The sequence below is a fragment of the Balaenoptera borealis genome (assembly GCF_965194805.1).
Source record: "Balaenoptera borealis genome assembly, chromosome: 5".
Classification (NCBI taxonomy): Eukaryota; Metazoa; Chordata; class Mammalia; order Artiodactyla; family Balaenopteridae; genus Balaenoptera; species Balaenoptera borealis.
This window is the reverse complement of record NC_138862.1, coordinates 128,713,040-128,740,025: the sequence shown is the minus strand read 5'-3', so window position 1 is coordinate 128,740,025 and position 26,986 is coordinate 128,713,040. Positions and strand designations below refer to the sequence as shown.

Here is a 26,986-nt window from a genome sequence, read left to right as displayed (position 1 = left end):
CTTCTCATTGCCTATAGGATAAAGTCTAAGGCCCTTAACCTGCATAACCCACTCTTGTTTACACTTTTAGTCATCTTCTGCTCTAGCAATATTCTACTATTGTGTAATACCTTTTTTTTTTTTTTTTAACGCAGGCCCCTCTATGTGGAAAGCCCCTCCCTTCTTTGCCTTACTTGCCTGACTAGCTTGACCACACACCTCCCCTCCCCCTGTGGCCTAATGTCCCCCTGTACATATCTATTGCTGTATTTACTATACAAGTAAGTATCTGTTTAAATCTAATTCTCTGACATTGAATGGAGCTCCTTTAAGTTGAAGACTGATTTTTAGATCTCTGGTATCTATTGTACTGCTTACCACAGAGTGGACTCAATCAATTTTTGTTGAATTAATTCCCATAAAAGAGTAACAATACTCAGTATAGAAATTGAATTTAGTTACCAGGGTCCACTAATTTCTATACTTCACAGTCAACCTGTGATTAATTTCTTCTTACTGATTAGTAGATAGGTTTTTTTTTTTTTTTTTTTTGTCCTAAATAGTCCTTACAGTGATGCTAAACCAGATCATTCTTTTTTTTTAATTTTATTTTTGGCTGCGTTGGGTCTTCGTTGTTGCGTGCAGGCTTTCTCTAGTTGCCGCGAGTGGGGGCTACTCTTCCTTGCGGTGTGTGGGCTTCTCATTGTGGTGGCTTCTCCTGTTGCAGAGCACAGGCTCCAGGCGTGTGGGCTTCAGTAGTTGTGGCACACGGGCTCAGTAGCTGTGGCTCGCAGGCTCTAGAGTGCAGGCTCAGTAGTTGTGGTGCGTGGGCTTAGTTGCTCCGCAGCATGTGGGATCTTCCTGGACCAGGGCTCGAACCTGTGTCCCATGCATTGGCAGGCAGATTCTTAACCACTGCGCCACCAGGGAAGTCCTAAGCATTTCTAACTATAAGCCCTCCATAGTTTCCTGGGAAAGGTCTTAAGACATGGAGGCTCATTTTTCCTTTCCTTGTCTTCCCAAATTCTTTCCTTTGGGATGAATGAAGTGAACTGCCTACATGTTTTTATCCTAGACAGATTAGCTACCCATATCTGAGGCCCCATTTCTAGTCCATAGGTCATAAGTTTTGACCTAAATGTTGTTGCCTGATCCTGGCTAGTCCCTAGTCCACTCATAACTAATTAGCAGGGTTGATTCCTGTTTTTGGTTTGAGTTCTGCTAAAAGAGAGGAAGAAGAAGCCAAGCGCATGTTTATATTTGGAAGTTGGGGAGACAGACTGTGTGAAAGGAGGTCTCTGGGACAACTCCCACCGCTTACGAACATGGACTCCATTCCTTCTAAGTACACCATACTGCAATATATGACTTTCTGTCTATCTACCCTTCCACCCAATGCTTTCCTCTCTCATTGCTGTTTCCTTATTTTTCTTCTTCAATTCCTTCTCTTATATCTTTTTAGTTTCTCTTTCTTTCTTTTTTTTTTTAAGAGTTCCTGGTAAGAATGGGTGATGAGGGAACTTTTAAAGGAAGATTAAAAGAAAAACACATATTTACAGAGAACTAAAATCCTTTTATGAAAAAGCTCTCTCCCTTACTTCTTCTATTGCTTAAATAGATGGCACACAGTAGTCAACAGATCTGGATCAAAATCTCACAAAGGGTCTGTTCAGATCATTGGCCCATTCAAAATACATATTCCCGTACAAAATGAAATCTAAACTTATGACTTCAGCATATTTTTTCTGGGTTTAATTTCCTCACTCAAGGCAATGATATAAGCTACCTGATGGCAAGGACTATTTTACCTGTTATATTTGTATTCACACTCCCTAATCCCATCACATGTAACTAGAATTGAATTGAGCCAGGTGCAGCTAACAGTTTGCCATGTGATTTTGGAGAAATAGTTTCAACCTCTGGACAATGGTTTATATAGCTTCAAAAATGAATGTAATAATATCTCAATCCATAAACTTTATAAAATGTATCAACAAATAAAACTATTGTATTAGACAGCTTGGGCTGCTATAACAAAATGCCACAGACTGTGGCTTAAACAACAATTTAATTTCTCACAGTTTTGGAGACTAGAAGTCCGACATCTGGGTGCCAGTATGGTTAGTTTCTCGTGAGAGCTCTCTTCCTTGTTTGCACGTGGCTGTCTTCTCACTGTGTCTTCTAGTTGTGAAGACAGAAAGCAACCTCTCTGCTGTCTCTTCTTACTGTCTCTTCTTATAAAGACACTAATCCTCCAGGATTAGGGCCCCACTCTTATCACCTCAGTTAACCTTAATTACCTTTCAAAGGCCCTATCTCCAAATACAGTCACATTGGGGGGTTAGGGCTTCAACGTATGAATTTTGAGAGGGAACACAATTCAGTCCACATCAGCCATGATAAAATATACACAGGTATTTAGACCCTCAGAATAAATCCAAAATTCACTTAACATTATTGACTTTAGATGCTAATTATGGGATATAGACAGAGTAGCTGCCCAGAATTTCGTGGTCCATTTGCCCCAGTCAACTTGAGGCCAGGAAGGGACCATGGGTGATTTGTGCTTGACCTTGTGATCCTATATATGGCAAGAGAACCACATTCCTCTATCAGGACCCAAACGAATAATTTTGAAGTTAAATACAGAAAAGCATAAACTCTTGGAATTAACAGTCAGGACCAGGATTTAAAATGGGAATGGAAGATGTATTAATGCTTTAAACAATATTTACTGACGAGCTACCATGTGCTAGGCACTGGGGAAGAACTGAATACTGACATGGTTTCTGACTTAATTGAGTTTACAATCAGGTAGGGGTATGGACAGGCCCTTTCAACAGCAGGATGGGGAAAATACCTGTGCACCCCAGCAGGCTTCCCTGAGAGGGCATCGCCTAAGCAGAGTCCCAGAGATGTCTGGGGAGGAACCAGGCAGGTGATGGGGAGCTGCAGCGCGGGTTTAAGGAGAACCAACTTTCTGACGGCTGGTGGCTGGGGCTGGGCCGCTAAGAATGGGCAGACCCGGCACCCAAGGTCACTGTCCCCCCTCACAGCAAGCCTACCGCAGCCAAGACGGGAAGCTACCCACGCACCAGGGTACTTTGAAGGCCCTCAGACTCAGCTTATTTCGGTTTGCGGCTCAAATTAAGCATATGTCTTACATTTTTCTCTCAGGTCCCCATTTCCAGGCCTTTTTGTTTGTTTTTTCTTTTTCGCTCCCCGCCCCTAAGAACATTCCGCTGGCAAGACCTTCTGGTGCAGAAACCAGAAGGAAGCTCCCAGAGCAGTCGGGGCTGAACTCGAGAAGCAGTCATTTCTGCTGTAGAGTCTTCTGTGGCGCTGAGGAGGAAGGCCCAAAGTAATAAGCCAGAACAGCCGGGGAGACAAAAGCAACAAGACTCAGGGTCAAGCAGGGAGCTTCTTGCGTTCTCACTCCCTCTCCGCGAAGCCGCCTCAGCTCGCTCCACACCCAGCACAGCGCTTGATTGACAGGGGGGCCCGCCCAATCCCAGCGCGGCGCAGACAGCTTTCGCGTCAGTGGAAGGGGAGACTGAGCCTATCAGATTGGGCAGGGAGGGGGTTTCCTGCCCGCGCGGATACGCCCACGGCCTCGCGACCAGTCGGTGCTGCAGCCCCGCCCTCCCGCCACGCGCGCCCCGCCCCTCTCTTCAGAGCTACGCGGCGGCTGAGCGGAGGCCTCGTGCCGTAACGGCCATCGCGGCGGCCGCGGCGGCGTCCCGGTGCCCTCCTCAGGTGAGCTGGGGCCACCCGGGCTCGGCAGAAGGGAGGTGAGACGGTCGTGCCGGCAGGCAGACGCACAGAACAGTCTTTCCTTGCCCCGGGAATCCACACAGCCTGTTACTTGCCGCGGTGCTTCCTCTTCCCCGGCGAAGTTAGCCCCCGGGGCGCCGTCTGCCGGCCCGGAGCTGAGCCGGAGGGGGCGGGGAGGCCGCTCGGCCGGGCCTGGGCGTTTGCCTCGGAGCTCCACGCGACCCTCCGGCCACTGCCCCGGGCGGCGCGGCCCCGCGGCCTCCCGGTCCATCCCCGGAACGTCGGGTCGGGGTGAGCGCCGCGGCCGGCCGCCCCCGCGAGGCTGGGAGGTCGAGTGTGAGGCGCGCGCCCTTCCCCGTTTCTTTTCCTCCCCAAAAGTCTTGTCGGCTGTTGTGGCGCAATCTGAGGCCGCGAAGGTAGGGACGTGGTAGTGGAGGGAAGGGGGGCGCTCACCTCCAGCCCGAGAGGAGGGGGAGGGAGCCGTTCCCCGTGCGGAGGGTGGACGTCCTCGGGATGCGCCTCCCGCCCCTCCTCCCACCCCCAGCCGTTTTCCTCCTCCTCGGGAAAGCTGGGTTATTTTAATCTTATGGACCTGCTGTAGATTCGTACGCGAGTTGCTTGGGCTGTGAGCTTTTGACTTGAGTTGTAATATATCCGGTAAAAAAAAAGAAAATGTATCTCGATAGTTTTGTAACCTTTCTTATGTGTGTCCATGAAAGTTAAATTTGCCGTAAGAAGCTCGGGAAGCTGGATTTTGTTCGGGGCTGAGAACTCTGACATTATAGACGCCCAATTAGTGTCGAACGAATGAACTAGTCACCTAAAAATAATTCTACCCGTTAGATTTGGTGAGAAACCATGGGAGTTATGAAAGAATAAGGTTAAGGAGAAATTTCTAACCCCATCTTGGGTGGTGAGCAAAGAAGCTCACTCAGTGTCCGGTCAGAACGGGTAAGTGTTGCAAGAGGTATTCATTGTTAAAAATCTTACTTTGGTAGATTTATGAAAGACCAACTATACAATTTATTAAGCACTTGGAAAGCACTGTGCCTAAAGTCTCAACCTTCAGCGAGTTCACAGAGTCAATGGGGAAATATAATCCAAGAAGGTTTTGTTTGGTAATTGTCAATAAGGTTCGGCTCTTAAACAGGCATCCCATTCAAAGTTTGATAGAAACTCAAGAACTATGCATTGGTTGATTAATATTAGTTTTATTTCATCTTGATCACAAACTTTGGGATTTTCTTCTTTGGAAAATTGTGATCTGTGAACAGTTTGCAGAATGTTCAGGATTTCTCAGCTGTGTTTGTTCATGTATTAAATTTTAAATTGCTTGCTCTATTTTTCTAAGCATTATCTTTAGTCCAGATTTTACCAGTGCTTTCAAGTCCATGTAAATAAAGCTTCGAACATTTTGTTAGATATTGAATGATGCTTTATGCCACTGGGTTCATTTTTCTTTTGAACCTTTGAGAACTTTCCTGCCAAAACTCAAGGTAGATTTGATGTGATTATTGTTATAAATCACTTGTCAGGAAGAATTAATAAATACAGTTGCAGTCCATTTTTTTCTCTTATAGTTTAATTAATAATTTTTACAATTTACTCACCTTTATAATATGGAAAAGTACCAAATGTTGTCTACCTACACCAGAAGACTAAATGATTATTTAGTTATTTAGTCAATAAGTAGAATTGGAGGAAACTCTTGAAATTACTAAGCATTTAACAAATTCTCCGTGAATACTTTGCTGTGCTGTTTTAGGAAGACAGCTGACAGGGCCACAAATGACATTTAAAGATTATTTAATAAGGCAACAATTCTGTTTGGATGCTCACTTTATTTGAAAGATAGAATTTATAGTCTTCCCTTCAAAACTGATTCCATATGCTGACTTTGTTTTGGTGATTTTGTCATGCCTTAAATTACCCAGACATAAACCTTGGTTTTACCTTTGACTTCCTCTATCCACATAACTTAACATTGGCCAATTTTTGTCAACCATTTTCTGACATTTCTTTCAGATATCTGTTCCTTCCCACTAGCTTTTAACTGGGTTTTCTGCCTGTCTTTTCTCCCTGCTCAGTATGTCCTGCCTTCTGCCTGTTCTTAAAATAATGCTTCCAACGCCCTCACTGTTAAACCAGCAATAGTTCCCTGTTATTTACAGAGTATAGTTCAGAATTCCCAGCCTTCTAACAATCTGCTCAAAACCTGTGTTTTCTAATGATGGCACTAATTCTCTATAGGAGCTGTCCACCCTAACCAACCCAATCTCTTGTTCTCATTTAGACTTTGTATTTTTCTACCTTGGTATCTGTTGAGACTTTGCCTGTGTATAGCCTGCGTTCTTTAAAAGAAATTTTCCTCCTTAAATTAAGTGGCAAATGAAGGCAAATTTTGTTGAAGTTTCATTTTTGGTCCTTTAGTGCAGCCTTCCAGATCTTTCTGTTCCTTGTGTTGTTGCTTTCCTTTGAACGCACTGCCCTTACTGTTTTATCATTCCTTTGGTTTTTAATCTTAGGTGGACTTGTATCATAATACTATGGAACAATATTGTGGGAACGTTGGAATTCAACCTTCTGTTTTATAGATAGGGAAAATGTAATCCATACAGACTAACTGCACTAAAATTCAGCTAGTGATGGTGGCAGAGCTGAGACTCAAACCTTGATTTCCTGCTTGACTTCCTAACTCAAGTTGTGTATATTAAAAAAAAAAAAAGATTGTGTATTCTGTATGCAACTATACTTCTTTTCATCTCTTGCAATGTCATTTTGTATTGTTTGCTTCACATTACTTTGCATTTTGTGTATTAATGCCTTCTCATATAGATTCAAAACTTCTGTATGAGGGCAGGGGAACCTTCATGACTTGCATTGTTTGAATCATTGAAACAGTGATTTAAAGTCTACATAGAGACTTCTAGCTTGTTGGATGTATTAACAGCTTTAACAAAAATAATATTGTCATGTCCACTGTTGAGTCCTATGACTCACTAAAAATGAATCTCTTAGAAGTTTCACTGTTGGATTTTAGTTTGTTTGACTCTCTTGATAAAAGAGACTGACTCTTTGGGAGCCTTGAAAGTAGATGTGAACAATGACTTATTAGGTGACTAAGTTTATTGACCTAACTAAATGTTCTTTTTCTCTTTTTTTTTTTTAAATTTATTTATTATTTATTTATTTATTTATTTATTTATGGCTGTGTTGGGTCTTCGTTTCTGTGCGAGGGCTTTCTCTAGTTGCGGCAAGCGGGGGCCACTCTTCATCGCAGTGCGCGGGCCTCTCAGTATCGCGGCCTCTCTTGTTACGGAGCACAGGCTCCAGATGCACAGGCTCAGTAGTTGTGGCTCACGGGCCCAGTTGCTCCGCGGCATGTGGGATCTTCCCAGACCAGGGCTCGAACCCGTGTCCCCTGCATTGGCAGGCAGACTCTCAACCACTGCGCCACCAGGGAAGCCCTCTTTTTCTCTTTTTGATAGAACAGTAACACTTTTACATTTTGCTATTTTGTCATTTTGTTCATCTGTCAAGAACCAGGTTATTGAGCAATCTGCTTATTGAGCAAAACATTCTGTAAACCATTTGTTCCATTTGGGGAGTTAGAGAGCTTTTATATATTTGTTCTTCACGTTTTTTTCCCTCTTAACTTTAAAGTTTCTGTTAATACCAGCAGCATAGGGTTTCCTTGGTATTTTTGTTACATTGATGTAGCAAGAGTTGAATGGTATAAGACAGCACAGAAAACTATCAGGTGAAATATCTCTGGAGGGTATGCTTTACTTTTTTGGCCTGCAACAAATTAGAAGCTATTTTTCTTTTATTGTTTGGTTGTTTATAATGGCTTATTCTTATTTGTTTAAATAAATTATCTGCTAAAATAAATCAGTGGAAACACTGATTCTCTTGTTCTTTTTTCCTGAAATTGTACCTAAGGAGTGCTGAATTGGATAAGTATGGTATGAATAATTTCTGCTTTTGTTCAAACAGACCAGTTGAATAAAGCAGTGAGAGTATGGCTTGGAGAGATCTTTTAAAAAATGGGTGCATTGAAAAAGATTTTTTTTTTTTTTTTTTTAATGAATCAGCCTTCCCAAACTTTCAGTACATGCATGCTTCAAAATCAAGTTGCATTTAGATCAATTCAAATAATAAATATAACAAAGAATTTAATGTTCCTTGTATTTTTTGAGTATTCCAGCTATATTGTAAAAACATTTTATTAATTAAGGCACTGGAAAGGTTTTTGGAAATGCTTGATCACTTCCAGATACTATATGTTTTTAAGCAACATTTTTATTTTTAGAAACATTTAGAATACTTCCTGTACAACTTCCCCCACCCCCACCCCTCCAACCCTGAATTTTTGCTGCCCTAGGAAGTCAGATTTTGGGTTGGCCAAAAAGTTTGAAAAAACCCGAATGAACTTTGTGGCCAACCCAAATACTTTAGTTTTTCTGTGTTTTTTTACATTTCTTTCACATGTTCTTAGAAAGCCCTATAAAGCCTTCCATGATTTGGCTTTTGCCAGCTTCTAGCTGCATTTCTTGCCATTATCTTTTTCCTTTAGGCTGCTCTTTGGGCCTTGAATAGCCAAGCTCTTTTTTGCCTTGGAGCCTGTGAACATGCTCTTCCCTCTGGCAGATGGCTTCTTTGAGTTAATAAGTATTAGATTTGGTTGCTAGTAACAGAAAGACACCGAATAATAATTTCTGTCCCACACCAGAGAAATCCAGAATTTACATGACACTCATTTATTAAGTGTTATTTCCAGTTTTTTTCCTATTATAAATAACTTTGAAATAAAGATCTTTGTGTATAAGACCTTAGAAAATTTTCCTTTTGATTAATTCCTGTTGTGGGATCCAATTGAAAGTTCCATTAATTTCTTTAAAAACTTGTTTAGAGAAAGTATCATTATGTTTTTTAAAATTGCAAAGTGCCCAAATTTCAGTGTATCCCTAATGAATTTTCCCAATTTTAGGCATAGGCCCATTACCCAGATCAAGGTATAGAACGTTCCTAGTGCTCCAGAAGGCTCCCTCATGGGTCCTCCCAATCTGTATCTCCTCCCTGCCCCCCCACCCCCCGCAAAGTAATCACCATTTTGACCTATATCACCATAGGTTATTTTTGCCTGTTCTTGAACTTAATATAAGTGGAACCATGCAGTATATACTTTTGTGAATGGCTGCTTTTACTTAACATTGTGTTTGTGAGACTCACCCATGATGTTGGGTACAGCAGTAGTTGGTCTTTTTCACTGATGGCAGTATTTTGTTGGATGAATATATACATTTAAAAAAAATTCAAAAAAAAAAATTCACCATTAATGGATGTTTGACATACTTCGTTTTTTTTTAGCTGTTGTGAATAAAGCAGCTATGAACATTTACTTACAAGTCTTTTAGTGGACATACACCCTCATTTCTTTTGAGTATATGTGGGAGTAGAATTGCTCTGTTTTTGTCTACCAGTTTTTTTTTTAATTTTTAATTTTTTCAGTTTTTTGGCTGCATTGGGTCTTCATTGCTGCGTGCAGGCTTTCTCTAGTTGCAGCAAGCGGGGGCTACTCTTCATTGCCGTGCGCGGGCTTCTCATTGTGGTGGCTTCTCGTTGCAGAGCACTGGCTCTAGGTACGTGGGCTTCAGTAGTTGCAGCATGTGGACTCAGTAGTTGTGGCACACGGGCTCTAGAGCGCAGGCTCAGTAGTTGTGGTGCACGGGCTTAGTTGCTCTGCGGCATGTGCGATCTTCCCGGACCAGGGCTCGAACCCATGTCCCCTGCGTTGGCAGGCGGATTCTTAACCACTGCACTACCAGGGAAGTCCCTTTCTACCAGTTTTTGAACCTGATTGAACTAGTTCTCTGGCTCGTCCATAGTAGTTTCCTGGGATTTCTCTCTTTACCATAAAACTAGTGATTCCCTTTGCCTTAAATCTCTTATTTCCTGTGAATCATGTAATTCCTTTTTTTTTTTTTTTTATTGTTTTGACTCCTTCTTTTGATGGGGTATATCCCACAGTAGATTCCTGTGAAAAGTTGAGATGTGTGTTAATAAAACCCCCTTTATTTATTTATTTATTTATATTTGGTCTTCCCACTGATTTGGTTGGTTGGGTAAGGAGTTGTAGGTTGGAAATAATTTCCCTTCTGAATTCTGAAGGCATCTCTCCATTGTTTTCTAGCTTGTGACCCATTTAAGAATTCTGAAGACATTCTGATTCCTGATCCTGTTTTTTGCCTTTCTGGAATTTTGTAAATTTCATGAGGGTGTGACTTGGCATACATCTATTTTTGTGTGTTTCCTTAGATATTATTCATTGTGCCCTCCAAATCTGCCAAATTATGTTCATCAGTTCTGGGAAATTTTCTTGAATTTTTTCATTGATGGTTGGATTAATCTGCTAAGGCTGCCATAACAAAATACCATAGACTGTGTGGTTTAAAGAACAGATACTAATTTTCTCACAGTTTTGGAGGCTAGAAGTCCAAGATCAAGGTACCGTCAGAGTTGGTTTGTGATGAGTTCTCTTCTTGGCTTGTAGACAGCTGCCTTCTCAGTGTGTCCTTACAAGGCCTTCCATGGAGAGAACTGTATCTTTCCTCTTATTTTGAGGATACCAATCCTGTTGGATTAGGGCCCCACCCTTATGACCTCATTTAACCATAACTACCTCCTGAAGGCCGTATCTCCAAATACCGTCACACTGGGGGCTAGGGCTTCAACATATAAATTTTGAGGGGACACAGTTCAGTCCATTACAGTGGTTTACTCTTCTCCCTTTTGTATCTCTCTCTGGGAAACTTCTGTTCTTTGTTTGGATTTCTTAGACTAGTCCTCTGATACTCCCTTTTTTCTCTTACTTTTCACCTCCTAGTCTTTTGGCTCTATTTTATATGGGAGGCTTTCTTAACTTTATTTCCTAAGCCGTCTGTTGAATTTTTCATTTTTTGCTGTGAAGATTTTGATTTCCCAAGAGTTCTTTTTGTTATCTTAAAGATTCTCTTTTATAGAGAGCATCTTGTGCTTCTGTCACGGACGCATTGTCTTCTCTAATTTCTGAGGCTATAAATAGCTTTTTTTAAAACTTTTTTTTTTGCAGCCTCTGTTCCTTCTAAATTGGTCTCCAGCTTTTATGTTGGAGGCTTATTACTTCAGGTGTCAGTAATCAATCCTTGGATGTTATCTAGTGAGTGAAAGTCTGAATTGATGGGGACTTGAAGACTTTGAATTTCATTGCATGGTGGCCCAAGTGAGCCATTTTTTGAGAAAACCCTAATTGATGTGCAGGAGGTGTTTTCCTTTTGGGTCAGGTTCATGAAGGAAAACTCAAATCTGCTTGAGGTCTGAAAGTCTGGCCACCAATTTTTTTGGTTTGAGGGATTGGATTTCTCATTCCCCTACTTTTGGTAGGGTATGCAGATCTTTAATTATATCTGGTGAGCCCTAGTTCAGAGTGGAGTAACCAACCAATCAGAATGATTTTACATTTTTAAAGGGTTGTAAAAAAAGAAGAATATGTGGCAGAGACTGTGTGGCCCGTAAAGACTAAACCATTTACTATCTGGCCCTTTACAGAAAAGGTTTGCCTACCTTGTTCTGGTTGTAATGGCTCTGATTTCGTTTAATAAAGCTTCTAGACTACTACTACTTTTACTCCCACTGAAGCTTCAGTTTACAATCTTGGAACTTCCTGAAACTATTTGTTTTAATTTAGTCTAGTGCATATCATGGAAGTTATGACTAAGAATTGGTAGGATATACTCTGTTATCAGAGATATGAGATTTTTTAATGTAAAATCTCAAGTAAGAAAAGCAAAATACTGAAGAAATAAATCACAACGCATAATGAGTGTACGTGTGCATTGTTCTTTTTCTTGTCATCTAAGTGCAGAACATAAGTGCGTATACTTTGAAGAATGGGGAAAGGGGCATTGAGAACAGGCCCAAGTCATGTTTTAAATTAGCAATTTTCATCAGCTCTCTCTGTAGTTGGTAAATCATAACTGGCAGAATAAATTGGCTCCAGACAAGAAGCTGTTCCAGGCAGTAATATACATATACATATATATGTGTAAGTGTGTGTATATATGTGTGTGTGTGTGTGGTTGTATTTGTCCACCTGATATCAGTCAGAAACGAGAGAGAGAATTAATGTAAGCCACGTGGCAGGGTGGGAGAAACAGGAATTGCATTGTTATAGGAAATAAAGTAAAATGTCTTTTCCTTTAAGTGCTAGCTGCTGAAAAACTGTTATGTTTAGTCTTAATTGTGTGAGCAGTCTCATCACAGGTTTCTTGTATAATACTGTCTTTCCTTTAAATGGTGTCTTGTCTTTAGTATTTATCTCCGGTTTTTTTTTTTTTTTTTTTTTTTTTGGCTGCATGTGGCATGCGGGATCTTAGTTCCCCGACCAGGGATCTAACGTGTGCCCCCTGCATTGGGAGTGCAGACTCTTAACCACTGGACCACCAGGGAAGTCCCTATCTCTGTTATTATTATTATTTTTTACAAATTTATTTAATTAATTAATTTATTTTTGGCTGCATTGGGTCTTCGTTGCTGCGCGCGGGCTTTCTCTAGTTGCGGCGAGTGGGGGCTTCTCTTGTTGCGGAGCACGGCCTCTAGGTGCACGGGCTTCAGTAGTTGTGGCTTGCGGGCTCTAGAGCGCAGGCTCAGAAGTTGTCTTCCACAGGCTTAGTTGTCTGCGGCATGTGGGATCTTCCTGGACCAGGGCTCGAACCCATGTCCCCTGCATTGGCAGGCGGATTCTTAACTATTGCACCACCAGGGAGGTCCTCTCTGTTATTTTTTAACATGTATATTCCAGACTTGTTTCTATGAGTATACAGACTCGTGCTCACTTAAAATAGGATCACATGCTACATTTTGTTTTCTAACTTGGCTTTTATAAACATCCTTTCGAGTCAGTATATATAAGTTTAAAGATTCTAGAGTCAGACAACTTGAATTCCAGTATAGGCTTCATTACTTTGTTTGGGCTTAGGCGTCTGTAAGCCTCATTCTTCTCGTCTGTAATATGGGGATAATACTTAATCAAAGGATTATTATAAGGTTTATATGAGAATTCTTGAATCCACTTAACTGCTAAGCAGTGTTTGGTAATTTAGCAGTGTTTAGCAATTTTAGATGTAAAATAACAGGGTTCAAAAGTATAGATGTTGTAAATGTTGGTAACTGTTGCCAAACTACTATTCAGAAAAAACATACGAATTTATATCTTCACCAACAAATAGTGTTCCTTTACTTTGCATAATTATTCTAATTTTTGACAACCTGGTAGGTAAAAAACTGGCAGAACTAAAAGAATTAGACAAATTCATAAGTATAATTTGGGATATTTTAGTATAACTCTGAGTAATTAGTAGAACAACAAGACAAAAAAGTCAAAAGATTTGAACAACATAATTAACAAATGAGTCTAATTACATGGATAGAACATTTCACCCAGCACCTGAAGAATACAGATTTTTTTCTAGTGCCTATGGAAATTTCCCTGCAAATTGACATATGCTGGACCATAAAAAACATGGAAATAAGCAGTTCTAGAATATGTGCTCTGACATGTTGGAATTAAGCCAGAAATCAATTACAAAAAATAATTAGAAAATGACATGTCAACTGTTTGGAAATTAAACAGTATACTCCTAAGTAACCCAGGGATTAAAGAAGAAATAACATTAAACTCTTCTGAACTGAATGATGAAAATATGACATAACTTAAGGGATACAGGTAATCCATGCTTAAAGGAACGTTTATAGCCTTATAATGCATATGTTGGAATAAAGGCTAAAAATAATTGAAAAGATTACTGTGTAAAGATGGATGAGTGAAAGATGCATTTACTTTTACTCCCCTCCAAAGCCTACCAAGGCGATTGATCATATAGGATATTTTTTAAAGGTTGGAACTGCATAGGTAAAGAGAATGGAAGAAGCAATGAAATTTGGAAACTGGAAAGCAACAGCCTGATAGAAACATTTTAGTAGATTTAAAAATATTCAATCCTAAACTGGCAGTAGGAAAAATGGAAAAGAATCTTCACGCTCAGGAATTGGCAGCATCAGGTATTCTTGTGGAAGAGGGGCTGAGAGTGGTGCTAAAAATAGAAGGATTCCTTGAAAGTCTGTTTAAGAAGCCAGCTCAGTTAATCATAATAGCCAAAAAGTAGAAACGGGCCAAATGTCCATCAACTGATAATGGGTAAATAAAATGCATATTGTGATAAACAGCAGTGAAGTACTCATACATGTTATAACATGAATGAACCTTGACAATATGCTTATGTGAAAGAAGCCAGTCACAAAAGACCACATACTGTATGATTTTATTTGTATGAAATGTCCAGAAAATACAAATCTATAGAGTAGGGAGTAAATTAGTGGTTGCCTAGGGCTGGGAATAGGGGAGATTAGAGGGAAATGGGAAATGACTGCTCAAGGGTACAGGTTTCTTTTTTGGTGTGATGAAAATGTTCTAAAATTGATTGTGATGATTGTTGCACGACTGAATATACTAAAAATCATTGAATCGTATGCTTTAAATTGATCACTTGTGTAGAATTTGAGTTATATCTCAGTAAGCTATTACAAAAAAACAACAACAAAAAGGCAGGATGAGCCTAGATCTCTTTGTCAATATGTATAGCTAAGTGACTGCCCTCTTTACTGTGGCAGCAGAAGACTGAAGATTTATCCTCTGCAGTGGATAAGATACAGTGTCTCTGAGAGAGGGGTAGATACTAATGTAATTGAAGACCAGGTATCCTACAGTAAACACCTGGATTAAGTGAATGTGCTCAATGTTAGAACCCTTATTGAGGTCCCTTCTCCTCTTGGGGTCCCAGAATCCTGACAGTCAAGTAGGAACTTAGAGGATGATTCTCTTAGTAGAACCAAGGAGAAAAACTCTGAAGTTATTCACAATCAGTTTTTAGGACCCTAGTTTTAAATATGAACGAGACAATCAAGGATCACCAGGTTCATGAGGAAAGCTTTTAATACAAGAGACCAAAACAAATAGAAAAAAAGAATTTGGAGCAATAAGAACTAAAAAAAGAGCTCTTGAAAATTAGAGGGTAATAGTAAGAAGAAAATACTCTAAAAGAATGGAAGTTAAAGTAGAGGAGACCTTGCATAAAGTAGAGGAAAAGATGGAAAACAGGTAAAAAAATATATGTAATTCAAAGGTCAGTCCAGGAGATCAACTTCCAAGCAACAGAAGTGCTGGTAAGAGAGAACAGAGAAAAGAGTGGAAAAGAAATAACAGTGAAATATTCAAGAAAAATACCCAAAGTTGAGGAATATCATTTTGCATATTGAGAAGCCTTCTGGGTTCTCAAGGAAAATGGATGAAAACAGATAAATGTACTTTGAATTAGGGTCTAGTCAGGAAAATGGAGACCATACTACTTATAACAGAATTGTGTAATATAAAGAATTGTTTAGCCAGATGTTATGGGTTGAGTTGTGTCCCCGCAAAAAGATATGTTGAAGCCCTAACCTGCGGTACCTCAGAATGTGACCTTGTTTGGAAATAGAGTCTTTTCAGAGGTAATCAAGTTAAAGTAAGGTCATTAGAGTGTCCCTTAAGCCAATATGACTGGTGTTCTTTAAAAACAGTGGGGAAATTTAGACATAAGTTTGGACACAGGCATGCACAGAGGGAAGATGGCCATCTACAAGCCACGAATGCCTGAGACTACCAGAAGCTAGGAGAGAGGCCTGGAGCAGATCCTAACTAATACCTTCAGACAGAGCATGGCCAATACTTTGATTTCAGACTTGTGGCCTCTAGAACTGTGAGATGGATTTCTGTTCTAAGCCAACCCAGTTTGTGTTACTTTGTTATAGCAGCCCTCAGAAACTATAATAGACTAGGTAATTGGAGAACTGAAAAGGCAATAAGGGAACTTTCAGGTATCACAAAGATAATTAACTGTAGGAAGTAATTACTAGCCCCTAGGGTTGGGAAAACAAAGAGAAGAGATTGGAATTATTGGAATTTAGAAGCTTGAAGAGTGGCCCTGAGGAACTGGAACTCAAACTTCTGAGGAGTTGCTGCCTGCTCAGGAAGTATAAGTATTTTAGGAGACTTGATAAGGCTGGTCTGGGAATGGCAGGAAAAACACAAAAGCAAAAAGTTGCTAACTGGAACCAATTGCTGATACTGGAACCATTGCTGTTTCCAGAGTGAAGGTTGACAGTTGATACTGAGTTGAAGGAGTATCTCCCTGTTCCCTCCTTCAATCTTCCGGTGTCTTTCTAGTGTCCCTTTTAGGCAGAGTCTTAACAGGAAGCCAGCTAGCAAAGAACTGCAATTTGCAGGGTTCCAGCCCCTCAGCATTACAAAGCAGAGTAGAGAAGAGTAGGTTTGAAGTCTAGGACGATAGCTTAATAACCAGTACACACAGACACTGAGGTATTTTATTGTGAAATTTTGGAATACATGGGACTCTAAGCTTCCGGAGGGGGAGAAAGATCTAGAAGCTTCTGGAGGGGAAGAAATGGGTCCCTCAACTGCAGAGATTGAGTATTCTCAACTGCAACCTCACAAGCCAGAAGACAGTGAGCAAGACCCTTAAATTCTGAGGGAAAATTATTTCCAAGCTAGATTTCTTTACCCAGCCAAATTATTAAGTACAAGTATAGAATGTAGGCATTTTAAGACGTGCAAGGTCTCCAAAAATTTCTCTTCCTCACTTCCTTCTCAGAAAGCTATTGTGTGATTTGCTCCACCCACCAAAAGGAAGGAGTAAACTTCAGTGAAAGAGGAAGGTGAGCAATATAGGAGACAGGAAATCATATTCTAGAGGGACAAAGGGGATTTCTAAGGTTATAAAGAGAATTCCCTTAATGCTAACTGATTATCAGATGAAAGAGCAGTAAGTCTGGATTTGAACAGGTGAGAAGGCCCTGGTAGTTTTATGACAGTGAAACTAATAAAATACCTGATGTCTGTATCTCTTAATTAGGCAATTGGCAAAGAGTTTGAAGTTGAATTAGTGATGTCTTTTGTTTTCTTAGCTTTTTATATTGGAGTTTAGAGCTTCATTCTGGAATTACTTCTCTCTTGTACTCTCCCTTAGGTGATCTCGTTTAAGCCTATGATTTTAAATAGTATTGATATGTGGCTGACCTCTCTTGCTCAGGCAAGACCTCTGCTCTGAGCTCCAGAGTCATATATTGTATCCATTATCTACTACTGTGTAAAAACCACTCCAAAACTGAGTGGTTTAAAACAATAATCATTTTTCTTCTGCTCATAGATCTACATTTAGGCAGGACTTGGGTGGAGATGCCTTGTCTCTCTTCTATGTGGTATCATCTAGGGTTGCTTGCTCATAATGCTGACAAATTGTTGTTAACAGTTGACTGTGAGCTCCTTGGCTGGCTGTGGGCTAGGGCAGCAGTCCCCAGCCTTTTTGGCACCAAGGACTGGTTTCGTGTAAGACAGTTTTTCCATGGACCGGGGTGGGGGTGGCGGGGATGGTTCAGGCGGTAATACGAGTGATGGGGAGCAGCAGATGAAACTTTGCTTGCTCGCCACTCACCTCCTGCTGTGTGGCCCGGTTCCTAACAGGCTGTGGACCGGTACTGGTCCCTGGCCCAGGGGTTGGGGACCCCTGGGTAAGGGGCCTTGGTTCCTCTCCATGTAGATCTCTACGTAGGCTGCTTGGGGTTCATCATAGCATGATGGCTAGGCTCCAAGAACAAGCATCTTGAGGGTATCCAGTAGAAGCTGTAACACCTTTTATGACAGCCTTGGAAGTTGCATAGCTTTACTTCTGCATAGTAATAAGCCTGCCAATATTCAAGGGGAGGGAAATTGTCCTCCCCATTAAGAGGTGGTGTCTAAATTACATAGTAAGAGAAGCATTGAAGATATTGTCTCAGCCATCTTTGGAAAATACAATATGGCAAATACATCAAGCTGTTTCCTTGATTTTGCCACTTGTATATATATCCCATAGGTATTTTGAACTTAAAACAATCAAAACAAATTCTTGATTTCCTTACTCTTAAACTGTACCCTTTCCCTGCCGCCTCCATTAGTTCATTCTTCAATCTTTCTCATTTCATTCAGCGGTATTGCCACTCACCTAGTAGCTAAAACCCAGGTGTCATACCTGATTCCCTTACTTCCCACACTTCTAATCCATCTTGTCTCTTCGAACTCCAAATACATCTTGAATTCTTCTGTTCTCTGTCTACATAGTCACCATACCGCTCAAGTCCAGGCTACCAAGCTACCATCATCTTTTTACTTGGACTCCTGTCGTTATTTATTTGAGATATAATTGACGTTTTATTAGTTTCATGTATACGGTGTAATGATTCACATTTGTATTAACTGCTCTTCTAAAAAATTGTGGTAAAATACACATAACGTGAAATTTACGGTTCTAACTGTTTTTAAGTGTATATAGTTCAGTATTGTTAAGTATATTCACATTGTTGTGCAACCAATCTCCAGAACTTTTTCATCTTGCAAAAACGAAACTTTGCATTCATTAAACAACTCCCCATTCCCCCAACCCCTGGCAACCACCATTCTACTTTCTGTTTCTATGAGTTTGTTTGCTCTAGTTATCTCATTTAAGTGGAATCATTGGCATTTGTCTTTTTATGACTGCTTTATTTCACTTAGCATAATGTCTTCAAGGTTCATCCATGTTGTCACATGTGCAAAATTTCCTTCCTTTTTAAGGGTGGTAATATTCCATAGACTATATATACCGCATTTTGTTTATCCATTCATCTACTGATGGATATTTAGGTTGCTTCCACTTTCAGCTATTATGAATAATGCTGCTGTGAACATGAATGTACAAATATCTGTTCAAGTCTCTTTTCAGAAATTTCTGGACCATATGGTAATTCTCTATTTAATTTTTTGAGGAACTGCAATACTTTCTTTTGAGGAACTACCATCCCTCCCTCCCTCCCTCTCTCCTTCCTTCCTTCCCTCCTTCCCTCCCTCCCTTCCTTCCTTCCCTCCCTCCCTTCCTTCCTTCCCTCCTTTCTTGATAGTAGCTATCCTTTCATATGCTTTTTGGTCATTTGTATATCTTTAAGGAAATGTCTATTGAAGTCCTGTATTTAAAACTTTTGTTGTTATTGTTGTTGAGTCTTAACTAGTCTTTGTATTTCTACTGGTTTTTTTTCTTTTTAACTAATTCTTTACATGGTAGTCAAAGGTTAAGATATCTGTATTAATCGTGATATGCTAACAGCTTTAATAAGCACAAATCTTAGTGGCTTAACACAGTGGAAGTTTAAATTACTTTTTCATGTCAGTCTAGTGTATATGTGTGATGGAGTAGGAGTGGGGATACCTCTGCTCCACGCAGTAATTCAGGGGCACAGGGTACTCTATCTTTTAAAATTATCACTATCATCACAATATGACTTTTGAGGCTGTCTTGAAAAGGGAAGCAAGTATGGAGGAAGATTTTAGGGCCCACTAAAAAGTGGCGTATATCATTTTCACCCACATTCCATTGGTCAGCACTGAGTCCCATGACTCTATCTAACTACAGAGGCGGCTGGGAAATGCAGTATAGCAGTGTGCTAATGAAAGAGAGAACACAGATAGTAATGAGCACTAGCAGTCTCTGTCACAGTGTGTATTAGATTAGAACTCCCTTGCTTAAAACCCTTTAATGACTTCTTATTACCCATAAATAAAATTAGCCTATGTCTGTTCCAACCTTATTTTGTACCATTTCCCCCTTATTATTCTCAAGTTACATTAGACTAGGTCATTTCCCATAACATGCCAAACATTTTTTCCTCCTGGAAACTATGTGTTTTGTAGTTTCCTTTGCTTGGAGCACTCTAAATATTTAGATGACTCTCTTCTTTTCATCTTCAATATCAGCTTAAAATCCATCTCTAACTAAAATCCCAAACAAAAATAGCTCTCCTATTCTTTGTCCTTTATGATAGCACTGTGTTTACATCTATCACAGCATTTATCACAATGTATAACTATTTTATTTGAAAAAAAATTTTGTTTGCTTTACTTGTGTCCTCTGCTAGAAAGAGATGTTTTTCTCACTGTTGTATCCATGCAGCACCCAGCCAATGCTTAGCACGCTCTAGTCATTCAGTAAATGTGTTGTATGAATGAATGACTGTTACACAGAACAGACTGAAGTGGAGAGACTGGAGTGAATTATCACCAAGACTTCTAATGGTAATTTAGGTGAATTGCTGAGGGCTTGGGTTTTAGTGGCGGCAGTGTCAATGGAACAGAAAAGGATGAACAGGAATCAAAGGAAAAACCAACACAAATTGCTGTGTGACTAAAGTGGGGAGTCTGGGTGAAGGGGATGATAGTGATTTGTAATTAACAGATGAGTAAAGAGGATAGAAGAGTTGGTGTTTTGGAGATAATGATGAGTTGGGATTGATGTGTGTTGAGTTTGTGGTGATAGCAAGACTTTCATGTAGAAATGTTGGGGAACAGTAGCTTGGATTAGAGCACACAATTGAAATTACAGATTTGGGAATCATTTGGCCCAGGTGATAAGATGAAGCCATAAAAATGGATGGTCTACTGAGAGAGAGGGTATATATTGATAAGAGCAAGGGGAAAAAAAAGGGAAGCCAGATATGGAAACCAGGAGTAGGTAGAGAGGGAGGAGAACCAATTTAATACAGGGTTAAGGAAACCAGGAAGTTTCAGAAAGAAGAAAGTTTAGCTTGACTGCTGCTAGTGTGGCTATTCTTTGTGATACGCATTTGAAGCTTCTGAAATGTCATCTTTCCTGAAGGTTATAAAATGGTGATATTAATATCTGCTTCATAAGGTCACTGTGAGGATTATTAACATACTATACTAAAAGCAGTTAGTGTAGTTGCTCTTTTTAGTACGTGTCCATTAAACGTTTTGAAGTGAAATACAATACAAGAAGACAATACCGTTAAGCATCAAGAAGGCATTAAGGAGTTTGTAGAGGAAAAAAAGGCTTCTGGGCTTGCTGTAGCATCTTTTCTTTAGAGATATATTCTTTTTAAATGTTCCAGTAAGTTAGAATTGTACTAAAAGCCTATATAGAGATAACATTTACGAATTTATTTTGAAGAGTTTTTAGTAGGAATTTTCTGATCTGAAAATATACAGAATCATAGCAGTACAATGGCGGTTCATCTGTTTATGCTTCTTAACCACATCCTTTTACTGAATCTTATTCCGGAAGCATTTATAATGCAGGTGATCCTTTGAAAGGCATTGTCCTTTAAAATGGGTTGAGATTAAATTCTTATTTAACACTGAAATGAAATGAAGGTATATTTAAAATGGAAATATAGTTTTATATGTCAAATTGTACTAACTTCTTAGAGCATTTGACTTTTGGTAGTGGAACTTGGTCATAGGTAGTGTGGAGAAATTCGAGTTCCTTTTTGCAGCTGCCACAGGATTCTGTCTCCAGATAATCAAATAAGAGAGCCATTTACACAAGGGGAAGTGGGAGCTTTCCTGCATTCCTTTTCATTATCTTTTTGTTTAGGGAACTTTGGCAGGTTAGCTGGGCAGAGTTTGGTTGTTCCAGAGCTTGCATGACCAGTCTTTTTTTTTTTTTTCTTCCCATCTTAACATGTATTATTATGGAAAAAAGTAACTTATTGTTGCCTTTTCATGATCAATAGCCGTCTATAAGTAAGAGTAGTAGTTTGGAATAAAGGGTAAGGCAAAAAGGCTGGTAGGCAAGGAAAGAAGTATTTAAAAATGAAGGAGGGGAAGGGAAAAAGAAGCTGAGAGATAATTGGTGAATAGAGCTTTTAAAGTGTATCTTTCCGTTTGCCTTGGGGTTTCAACTTGCAGTGAATTAGCCGTTGAAAATTGCTTTGCCAGTAGCATATAATTGGTGGCTTTAAGGTTATTTGCTACCTGGAACGGACATAATTTCTTAAAATTCAGATATAACTATCATTAAATTTATACTTTCTTACAATTGGTCGTGGAATTTTTAGCATTAGGTGGGAGGATAGGGCAGGGAAAGAGGATTATGTAGAATGCACTGTACTAAGTGTTTTATGTATGACTTTGTTTAATCTTCACAACAACCCTGTAAGTAGATGTTACCAAAGCACAGAGAGGTTAAGTAACTTGCTCAAGGTCACACACACAATAAATGTCAGAGCAAGAATTCAAACTGTGATGTTTCTGTTCTCTTGTAGTTAATCTTTTATTCATCCCTTTGCTTCATTTACAGTTTCATTCAGTCACTGGGTCCTGTTGGCTTTAAAAAAAAAAAAACTTTTATTGAGATATAATTCACATACATACAGTTCACCCATTTAAAGTATACAATTCTGAAATCAACCACAGAAAGAGAAACGAGAAAACAAGGATTACACGGAGACTTAACAACATGCTACTAAAAAACCAGTGGGTCAACAATGAAATCGAAGAGGAAATTAAACAATACCTTGAAATAAAGTAGACAATTCAGTAGCTTTTAGTACTTGCAGAGTTTTGCAACCATCACCACATAGAACATTTACACCACTCCTCAAAAGAAACCCCACTCCTGTTGTCACCCTCTGACCTCCCCTACCCCTAGTCCTTCTAGACAACCATTAATCTACTTCCTGTCTCTAGATTTGTTCATTCTGGGCATTTCATATAAATGGAATCATATAATATGTGGTCCTTCGTGGCTGGCTTCTTGCACTTAGCATAATGTTTTTAAGGTTCATCCATGTTATAGCATGTATTAGTACCTTATTATTGCATGTATTAGTACTTTATAACTCATTAGTACTGTATTATTATTGCTGAATAATATTCCGTTGTATGGACATACCAAATTTATCCTTTCATCAGTTGGTGGACATTTGGGTTGTTTCTCCCTTTTGACTATTATGATTAATACTGTTACGAACATTCATGTATAAATTTTTTTATTGTGGTAAAATATACATAACAATGTACCATTTTAACTGTTTTTAAGTGTATAGTTCTGTGGCTTTAAGTGTATTCACATTGTTGTGCAACCATCACCACCACCTGTTTCCAGAACTTTTTCATCTTCCTCAACTGAAACTCTGTATCAATTAAATACTAAATTCTCATTCTCCCATCTCCTCTGCCCCTGGTAACCACCATACTTTCAGTCTCTATGTAGTTGACCTCTCGAGGAACCTTATTTAAGTAGAATCATACAATATTTTTCCTGTTGTGATTGGCTTATTTCACATAGCATAATGTCTTCACATTGTAGCACGTCCTTTTCAAGGCTGGTAATATTCCATTGATTGTATATATCATTTTATTTACCCATTCATCTGTTGATGGACACTGGTTGCTTCTGCTTTTTGGTTATTGTGAATAATGCTGCCGTGAATATGGGTGTGCAAATATCTATTCAAGACTCTGCTTTCATTTCTTTTGGGTATATACCCAGAAGTTGAATTGCTTGATTATATTTTTAATTTTTGAGGAACCCCAAACTTTTCCACAGTGGCTGTACCGTTTCACATTCCTACCAGTAATACACAAGGGTTCTAATTTATCCATGTCTTCACCAATACTTGTTATTTTCTGTTTTTTGATAGGATTAGCCATCTTAATGAGTGTGAGGTGGTATTTCATTATGGTTTTGATTTGCATTTTCCTAATGATTAGTGATGTTGAGCATCTTGTGCTTGTTGGGCATTTGTATATCTTCTTTGGAGAAATGTCTATTCAAATTCTTTGCCCATTTTTTAATTGGGTTGGTTTTTTGTTGTTGTTGAGTTGTAAGAGTTCTTTATATATTTTGGATATCAATTCTTTATCAGATATGTGACTTGCAAATAATATCTCCCATTCTGTGATAGTATCCTTTGACGCACAAAAGAGTTTAATTTTGATGAAGTCCAGTTTATCTATTTTTTCTTTTGTTGCCTGTACTTTTGGTGTTAGATCTAAGAAATTATTGCCAAGTCTAATGTTGTGAAGCTTTTGCCGTGTTTTCTTCTAAGGATTTTATGGTTGTAGTTCTTCCGTTTATGTCTTTGATCCATTTTGAGTTCTTTCAGTATATGGTGTAAGGTAAGGGTTCAACTTCACTTTATAAATTTTTATGTGAATATGTATATTTCTTTTGGGTGTATAACTAGGAATGGAATTCCTGGGTTATATGGTAACTATGTTTGGCCTTTTGAGGAACTGCCAAACTATTTTCCAAAGTGACTATACCATTTTACATTTCCACCAGCAGTGTATGAGGGTTCTGATTTCTCCATGGCTTTTTGGTTCTAATTTCTCCACACTATATTACCTTCTGACTGGCTGATTTCAACAATTTCCTTGGCTGACCTCTTTGGTGATAATCTCACAACTCTGCCTTTCTGCTGTCCCCTTTCAGCAATCCATAACGCTGTTTGTTGTATCATAAAAGTTTAGAGCTGAAAGGAACTATAGAGAATCATGGAAGTCAAACCATTCATTTACAGTTGCTAAAACAGAGAAGTTAAGAGATTTGACTCAAAGTTATACAGTGATAGTGTCTCAACACTAGACAACCTCCTATGTGCATAGCTTTCATTTTATTAAATCATGTTTCCTTTTTCTGTGTCTAAAACTCTTTACCTGACTGTCTTAACCAGGTCTCCTCCTCATCCTCTCCCCTAAAGAACAATCTAAAAGCAAGGAGTTGCGTGCAGGTAATTTATTTGGCAGATGATCCTAGAGAACAAGAGCAAGGGGCCAGCGTGAATGAAATAAAAGAAGAAAAGCCAATACAAGAGTGTGTTATTGAGTTATTCAGTGCTGTGGCAATCAGGGCTCAATCCCAGTGGGAACTTTTGAGGATCTAGATGCTTCTCAGTTTGTCTGTTCAGGGATGGACAGGAGTAAACTGTACCATCTGTTCTTGTTCTCCATCAGTTGACGGTTGCCTCAGTGCAGGATAAATTCTTTCTTCTTCCCTCCCCCATTTTAGGGCTGCACACAAGAGCCTGCCAAGTGGTGTCTCACTTCATGGCTTTAAAGAAGGCTTAGGGCAGAAAGAAAATGAATCACAGTGAATACTGTGGGGGAAGTAAGTCAGAATCTACCTGTAACTATTAACCTTGGCTTATGACTAGTGTGGTAGGCAGAATAATGGTCTCCTAAAGATATATACATCCTAATCTTCTAAACCTGTGAATATGTTACCTTGCATAGCAGAAGGAACTCTGGAGATAGGTTGATTTTTTTCTGGATTATCTGGGTGCGCCCAGTGTAATCACAAGGAGCCTTATAAGAGGAAGGCAGGAGCGTCAGTTTTAGAAAGAGAAAAAATGGAAAAACTATAAAATATAAAAGAAAGGTGAAATAATAAAACTATTATATAAAGGTGAAACATTTTAGAAACAATATGTTGCGTATAAATTTTGGAGAATTTGAATAAAATTGGCTCTGTTTCATTTAAGAAAAGAAGGAAAGAAATGTGACAGTGGAAGCAGAGGTCATGATGACCTGGCTAGGAGCCAGGGAATGTGGGCAGCCTCTAAAAGCTGGACTGGATTTCCCCCTAGAGCCTCCTGAAGGAATGCAGGCTTTGATTTTAGCTCTGTATAACCTGTTTTGAACTTATCTCCAGAACTTTAAGATAACAAATTTGTATTGTTTTAAGTCACTAAATTTATGGCAGTTTGTTACATAGCATTAGGAAACTAATACAGCTAGAATCAAAGGAGAGTTGGACTGCATGAAGATGAAGATTTTTCTGATAGAATCTGTGTCTTGTTGCCAGCCTCTCCTTTGATTCTAGCTGTTTTAGGTTTTTGCTGTGTAACAAGTTACCACAAATGTACCTCTTGCTCTGCTCTGATCTGTTTGGACCCTGCATTGATTCTAATCCTTCACCGAGTCACTGCAGCCTCAACAGAAATTTAAAAAGGGTTGTTGGTGCAAGCTGGTGCTACCTGCTGCTGCAACTGGTCTTGAAGCAGGGATTAATATTCATCATTTTCCTCTTTCACCACCCATTCTAGATTTCCCTTATGCTGGGCCGGCAGTTCAGCTGCTCTAGATTGCTTGTGACCTGTAAACTTCCAAACCGGAGGGACTTGAGCCCTTAGTTGTATTGCCCTTTTTGGGCCATGGTTGCTGCAATTTCCTGTTTCCTTTATTAGTACCAAGCTTGTAAAACAACCTGAGTCTGAGGCAGACTGCTTCCTACCTACACTGTGTACAACAACTCCTAATGATAATGAGAGTCAGTAATCATTCCTAGTATATTTATTTCTTTCTTTGTCTGCTGGTCTATCAGCATGAGGAAGCCAAAGTGCCCAGGTAGTGGTTGTAGCATTTTTTAGTGCCCATTCATTTAATTACATTTCAGCTAGTACAGTTACGTTTGCATTAGTTATATTTCAACCAACACATTTGTGATAACCATTATGTAGGAAACTTTCAGGACCATGAGAAATGTAAAAGGAGAGAGAGACTAGTCTAGGCCTAGCATTCAGGGATTGGGAAAGGTTTCTCTGAGGGAATTCCACTTACTTAGAGACTGGATGGATGAGTTGAAATTAAGCAGATAAAGAAGTGGGGAAGAACATTCCAGCAAAGAACACATCCTGCATCAAGGACGTGCTTGATGCCTTCCTCCTCTGGAACCCTTTCTTCCATTATCTTCCATGGTTGTAGCTTTTAGTAGAACCCTTATTGTATCTTCTGGTAGAAGCATTACCCTCAGGACCTCTAATACAGGAGAGCTTTTAAATTGTGGGTATGGGAAATCCATATTCCACAAGTGAGTTACTGGGATTGATGATGAAAAGGGTTAGTTAGTCCAGCTTTTACTTCTTGGTTTCTGGACTCGTGCATTCTAGATAATAGGGTTATAACACCATAGTTGTTGGGTCATCCTGGAAGACCAGCAGGGCGACTGTTCAGTTGAGCCTTTAATATGCCATTCCATTATTTTGTTAGTTTGGCAGTTTCCTGGTGATGTGATACGTGGTAGGACCAGTGTATGCCATGGTCAGATGCTTATTATTATTTCTCCTTCCCCATTAGACGGGTCCTTTGGTTTGAGGTGAGGTTAAGATGGGTCTTATTTTGGTAAAGCAAACATTTTGAAACCATTGGATGGTGGTGCTGGGCAGAGGTATTGTACTGTAAATGTGAGGAACACTTTGGGCAGGGAAGGCAATTCCATTTCTAGAGTGTGTGTCAGTTCTGCTCCCTCCCAGAATGCAAGGGTCCCAACCCCAT

At 39.5% G+C, this 26,986-nt stretch overlaps 1 protein-coding gene across 2 annotated transcripts in view; it reads left to right on the top strand.

Moving 5' to 3' along the window:
• Positions 1-3,607: 3,607 nt before the first annotated feature.
• NCK1 (NCK adaptor protein 1) overlaps positions 3,608-26,986 on the top strand; it is an 83,448-nt gene continuing 60,069 nt past the window's right edge. The window contains exon 1 of one of the 2 annotated variants that reach the window (XM_082393464.1): positions 3,608-3,735. The gene's annotated coding sequence lies outside the window, so the exon portion shown is untranslated. Of the gene's footprint in view, positions 3,771-26,986 lie in introns of both variants that reach the window. The other variant, XM_082393465.1, reaches the window with a different exon arrangement.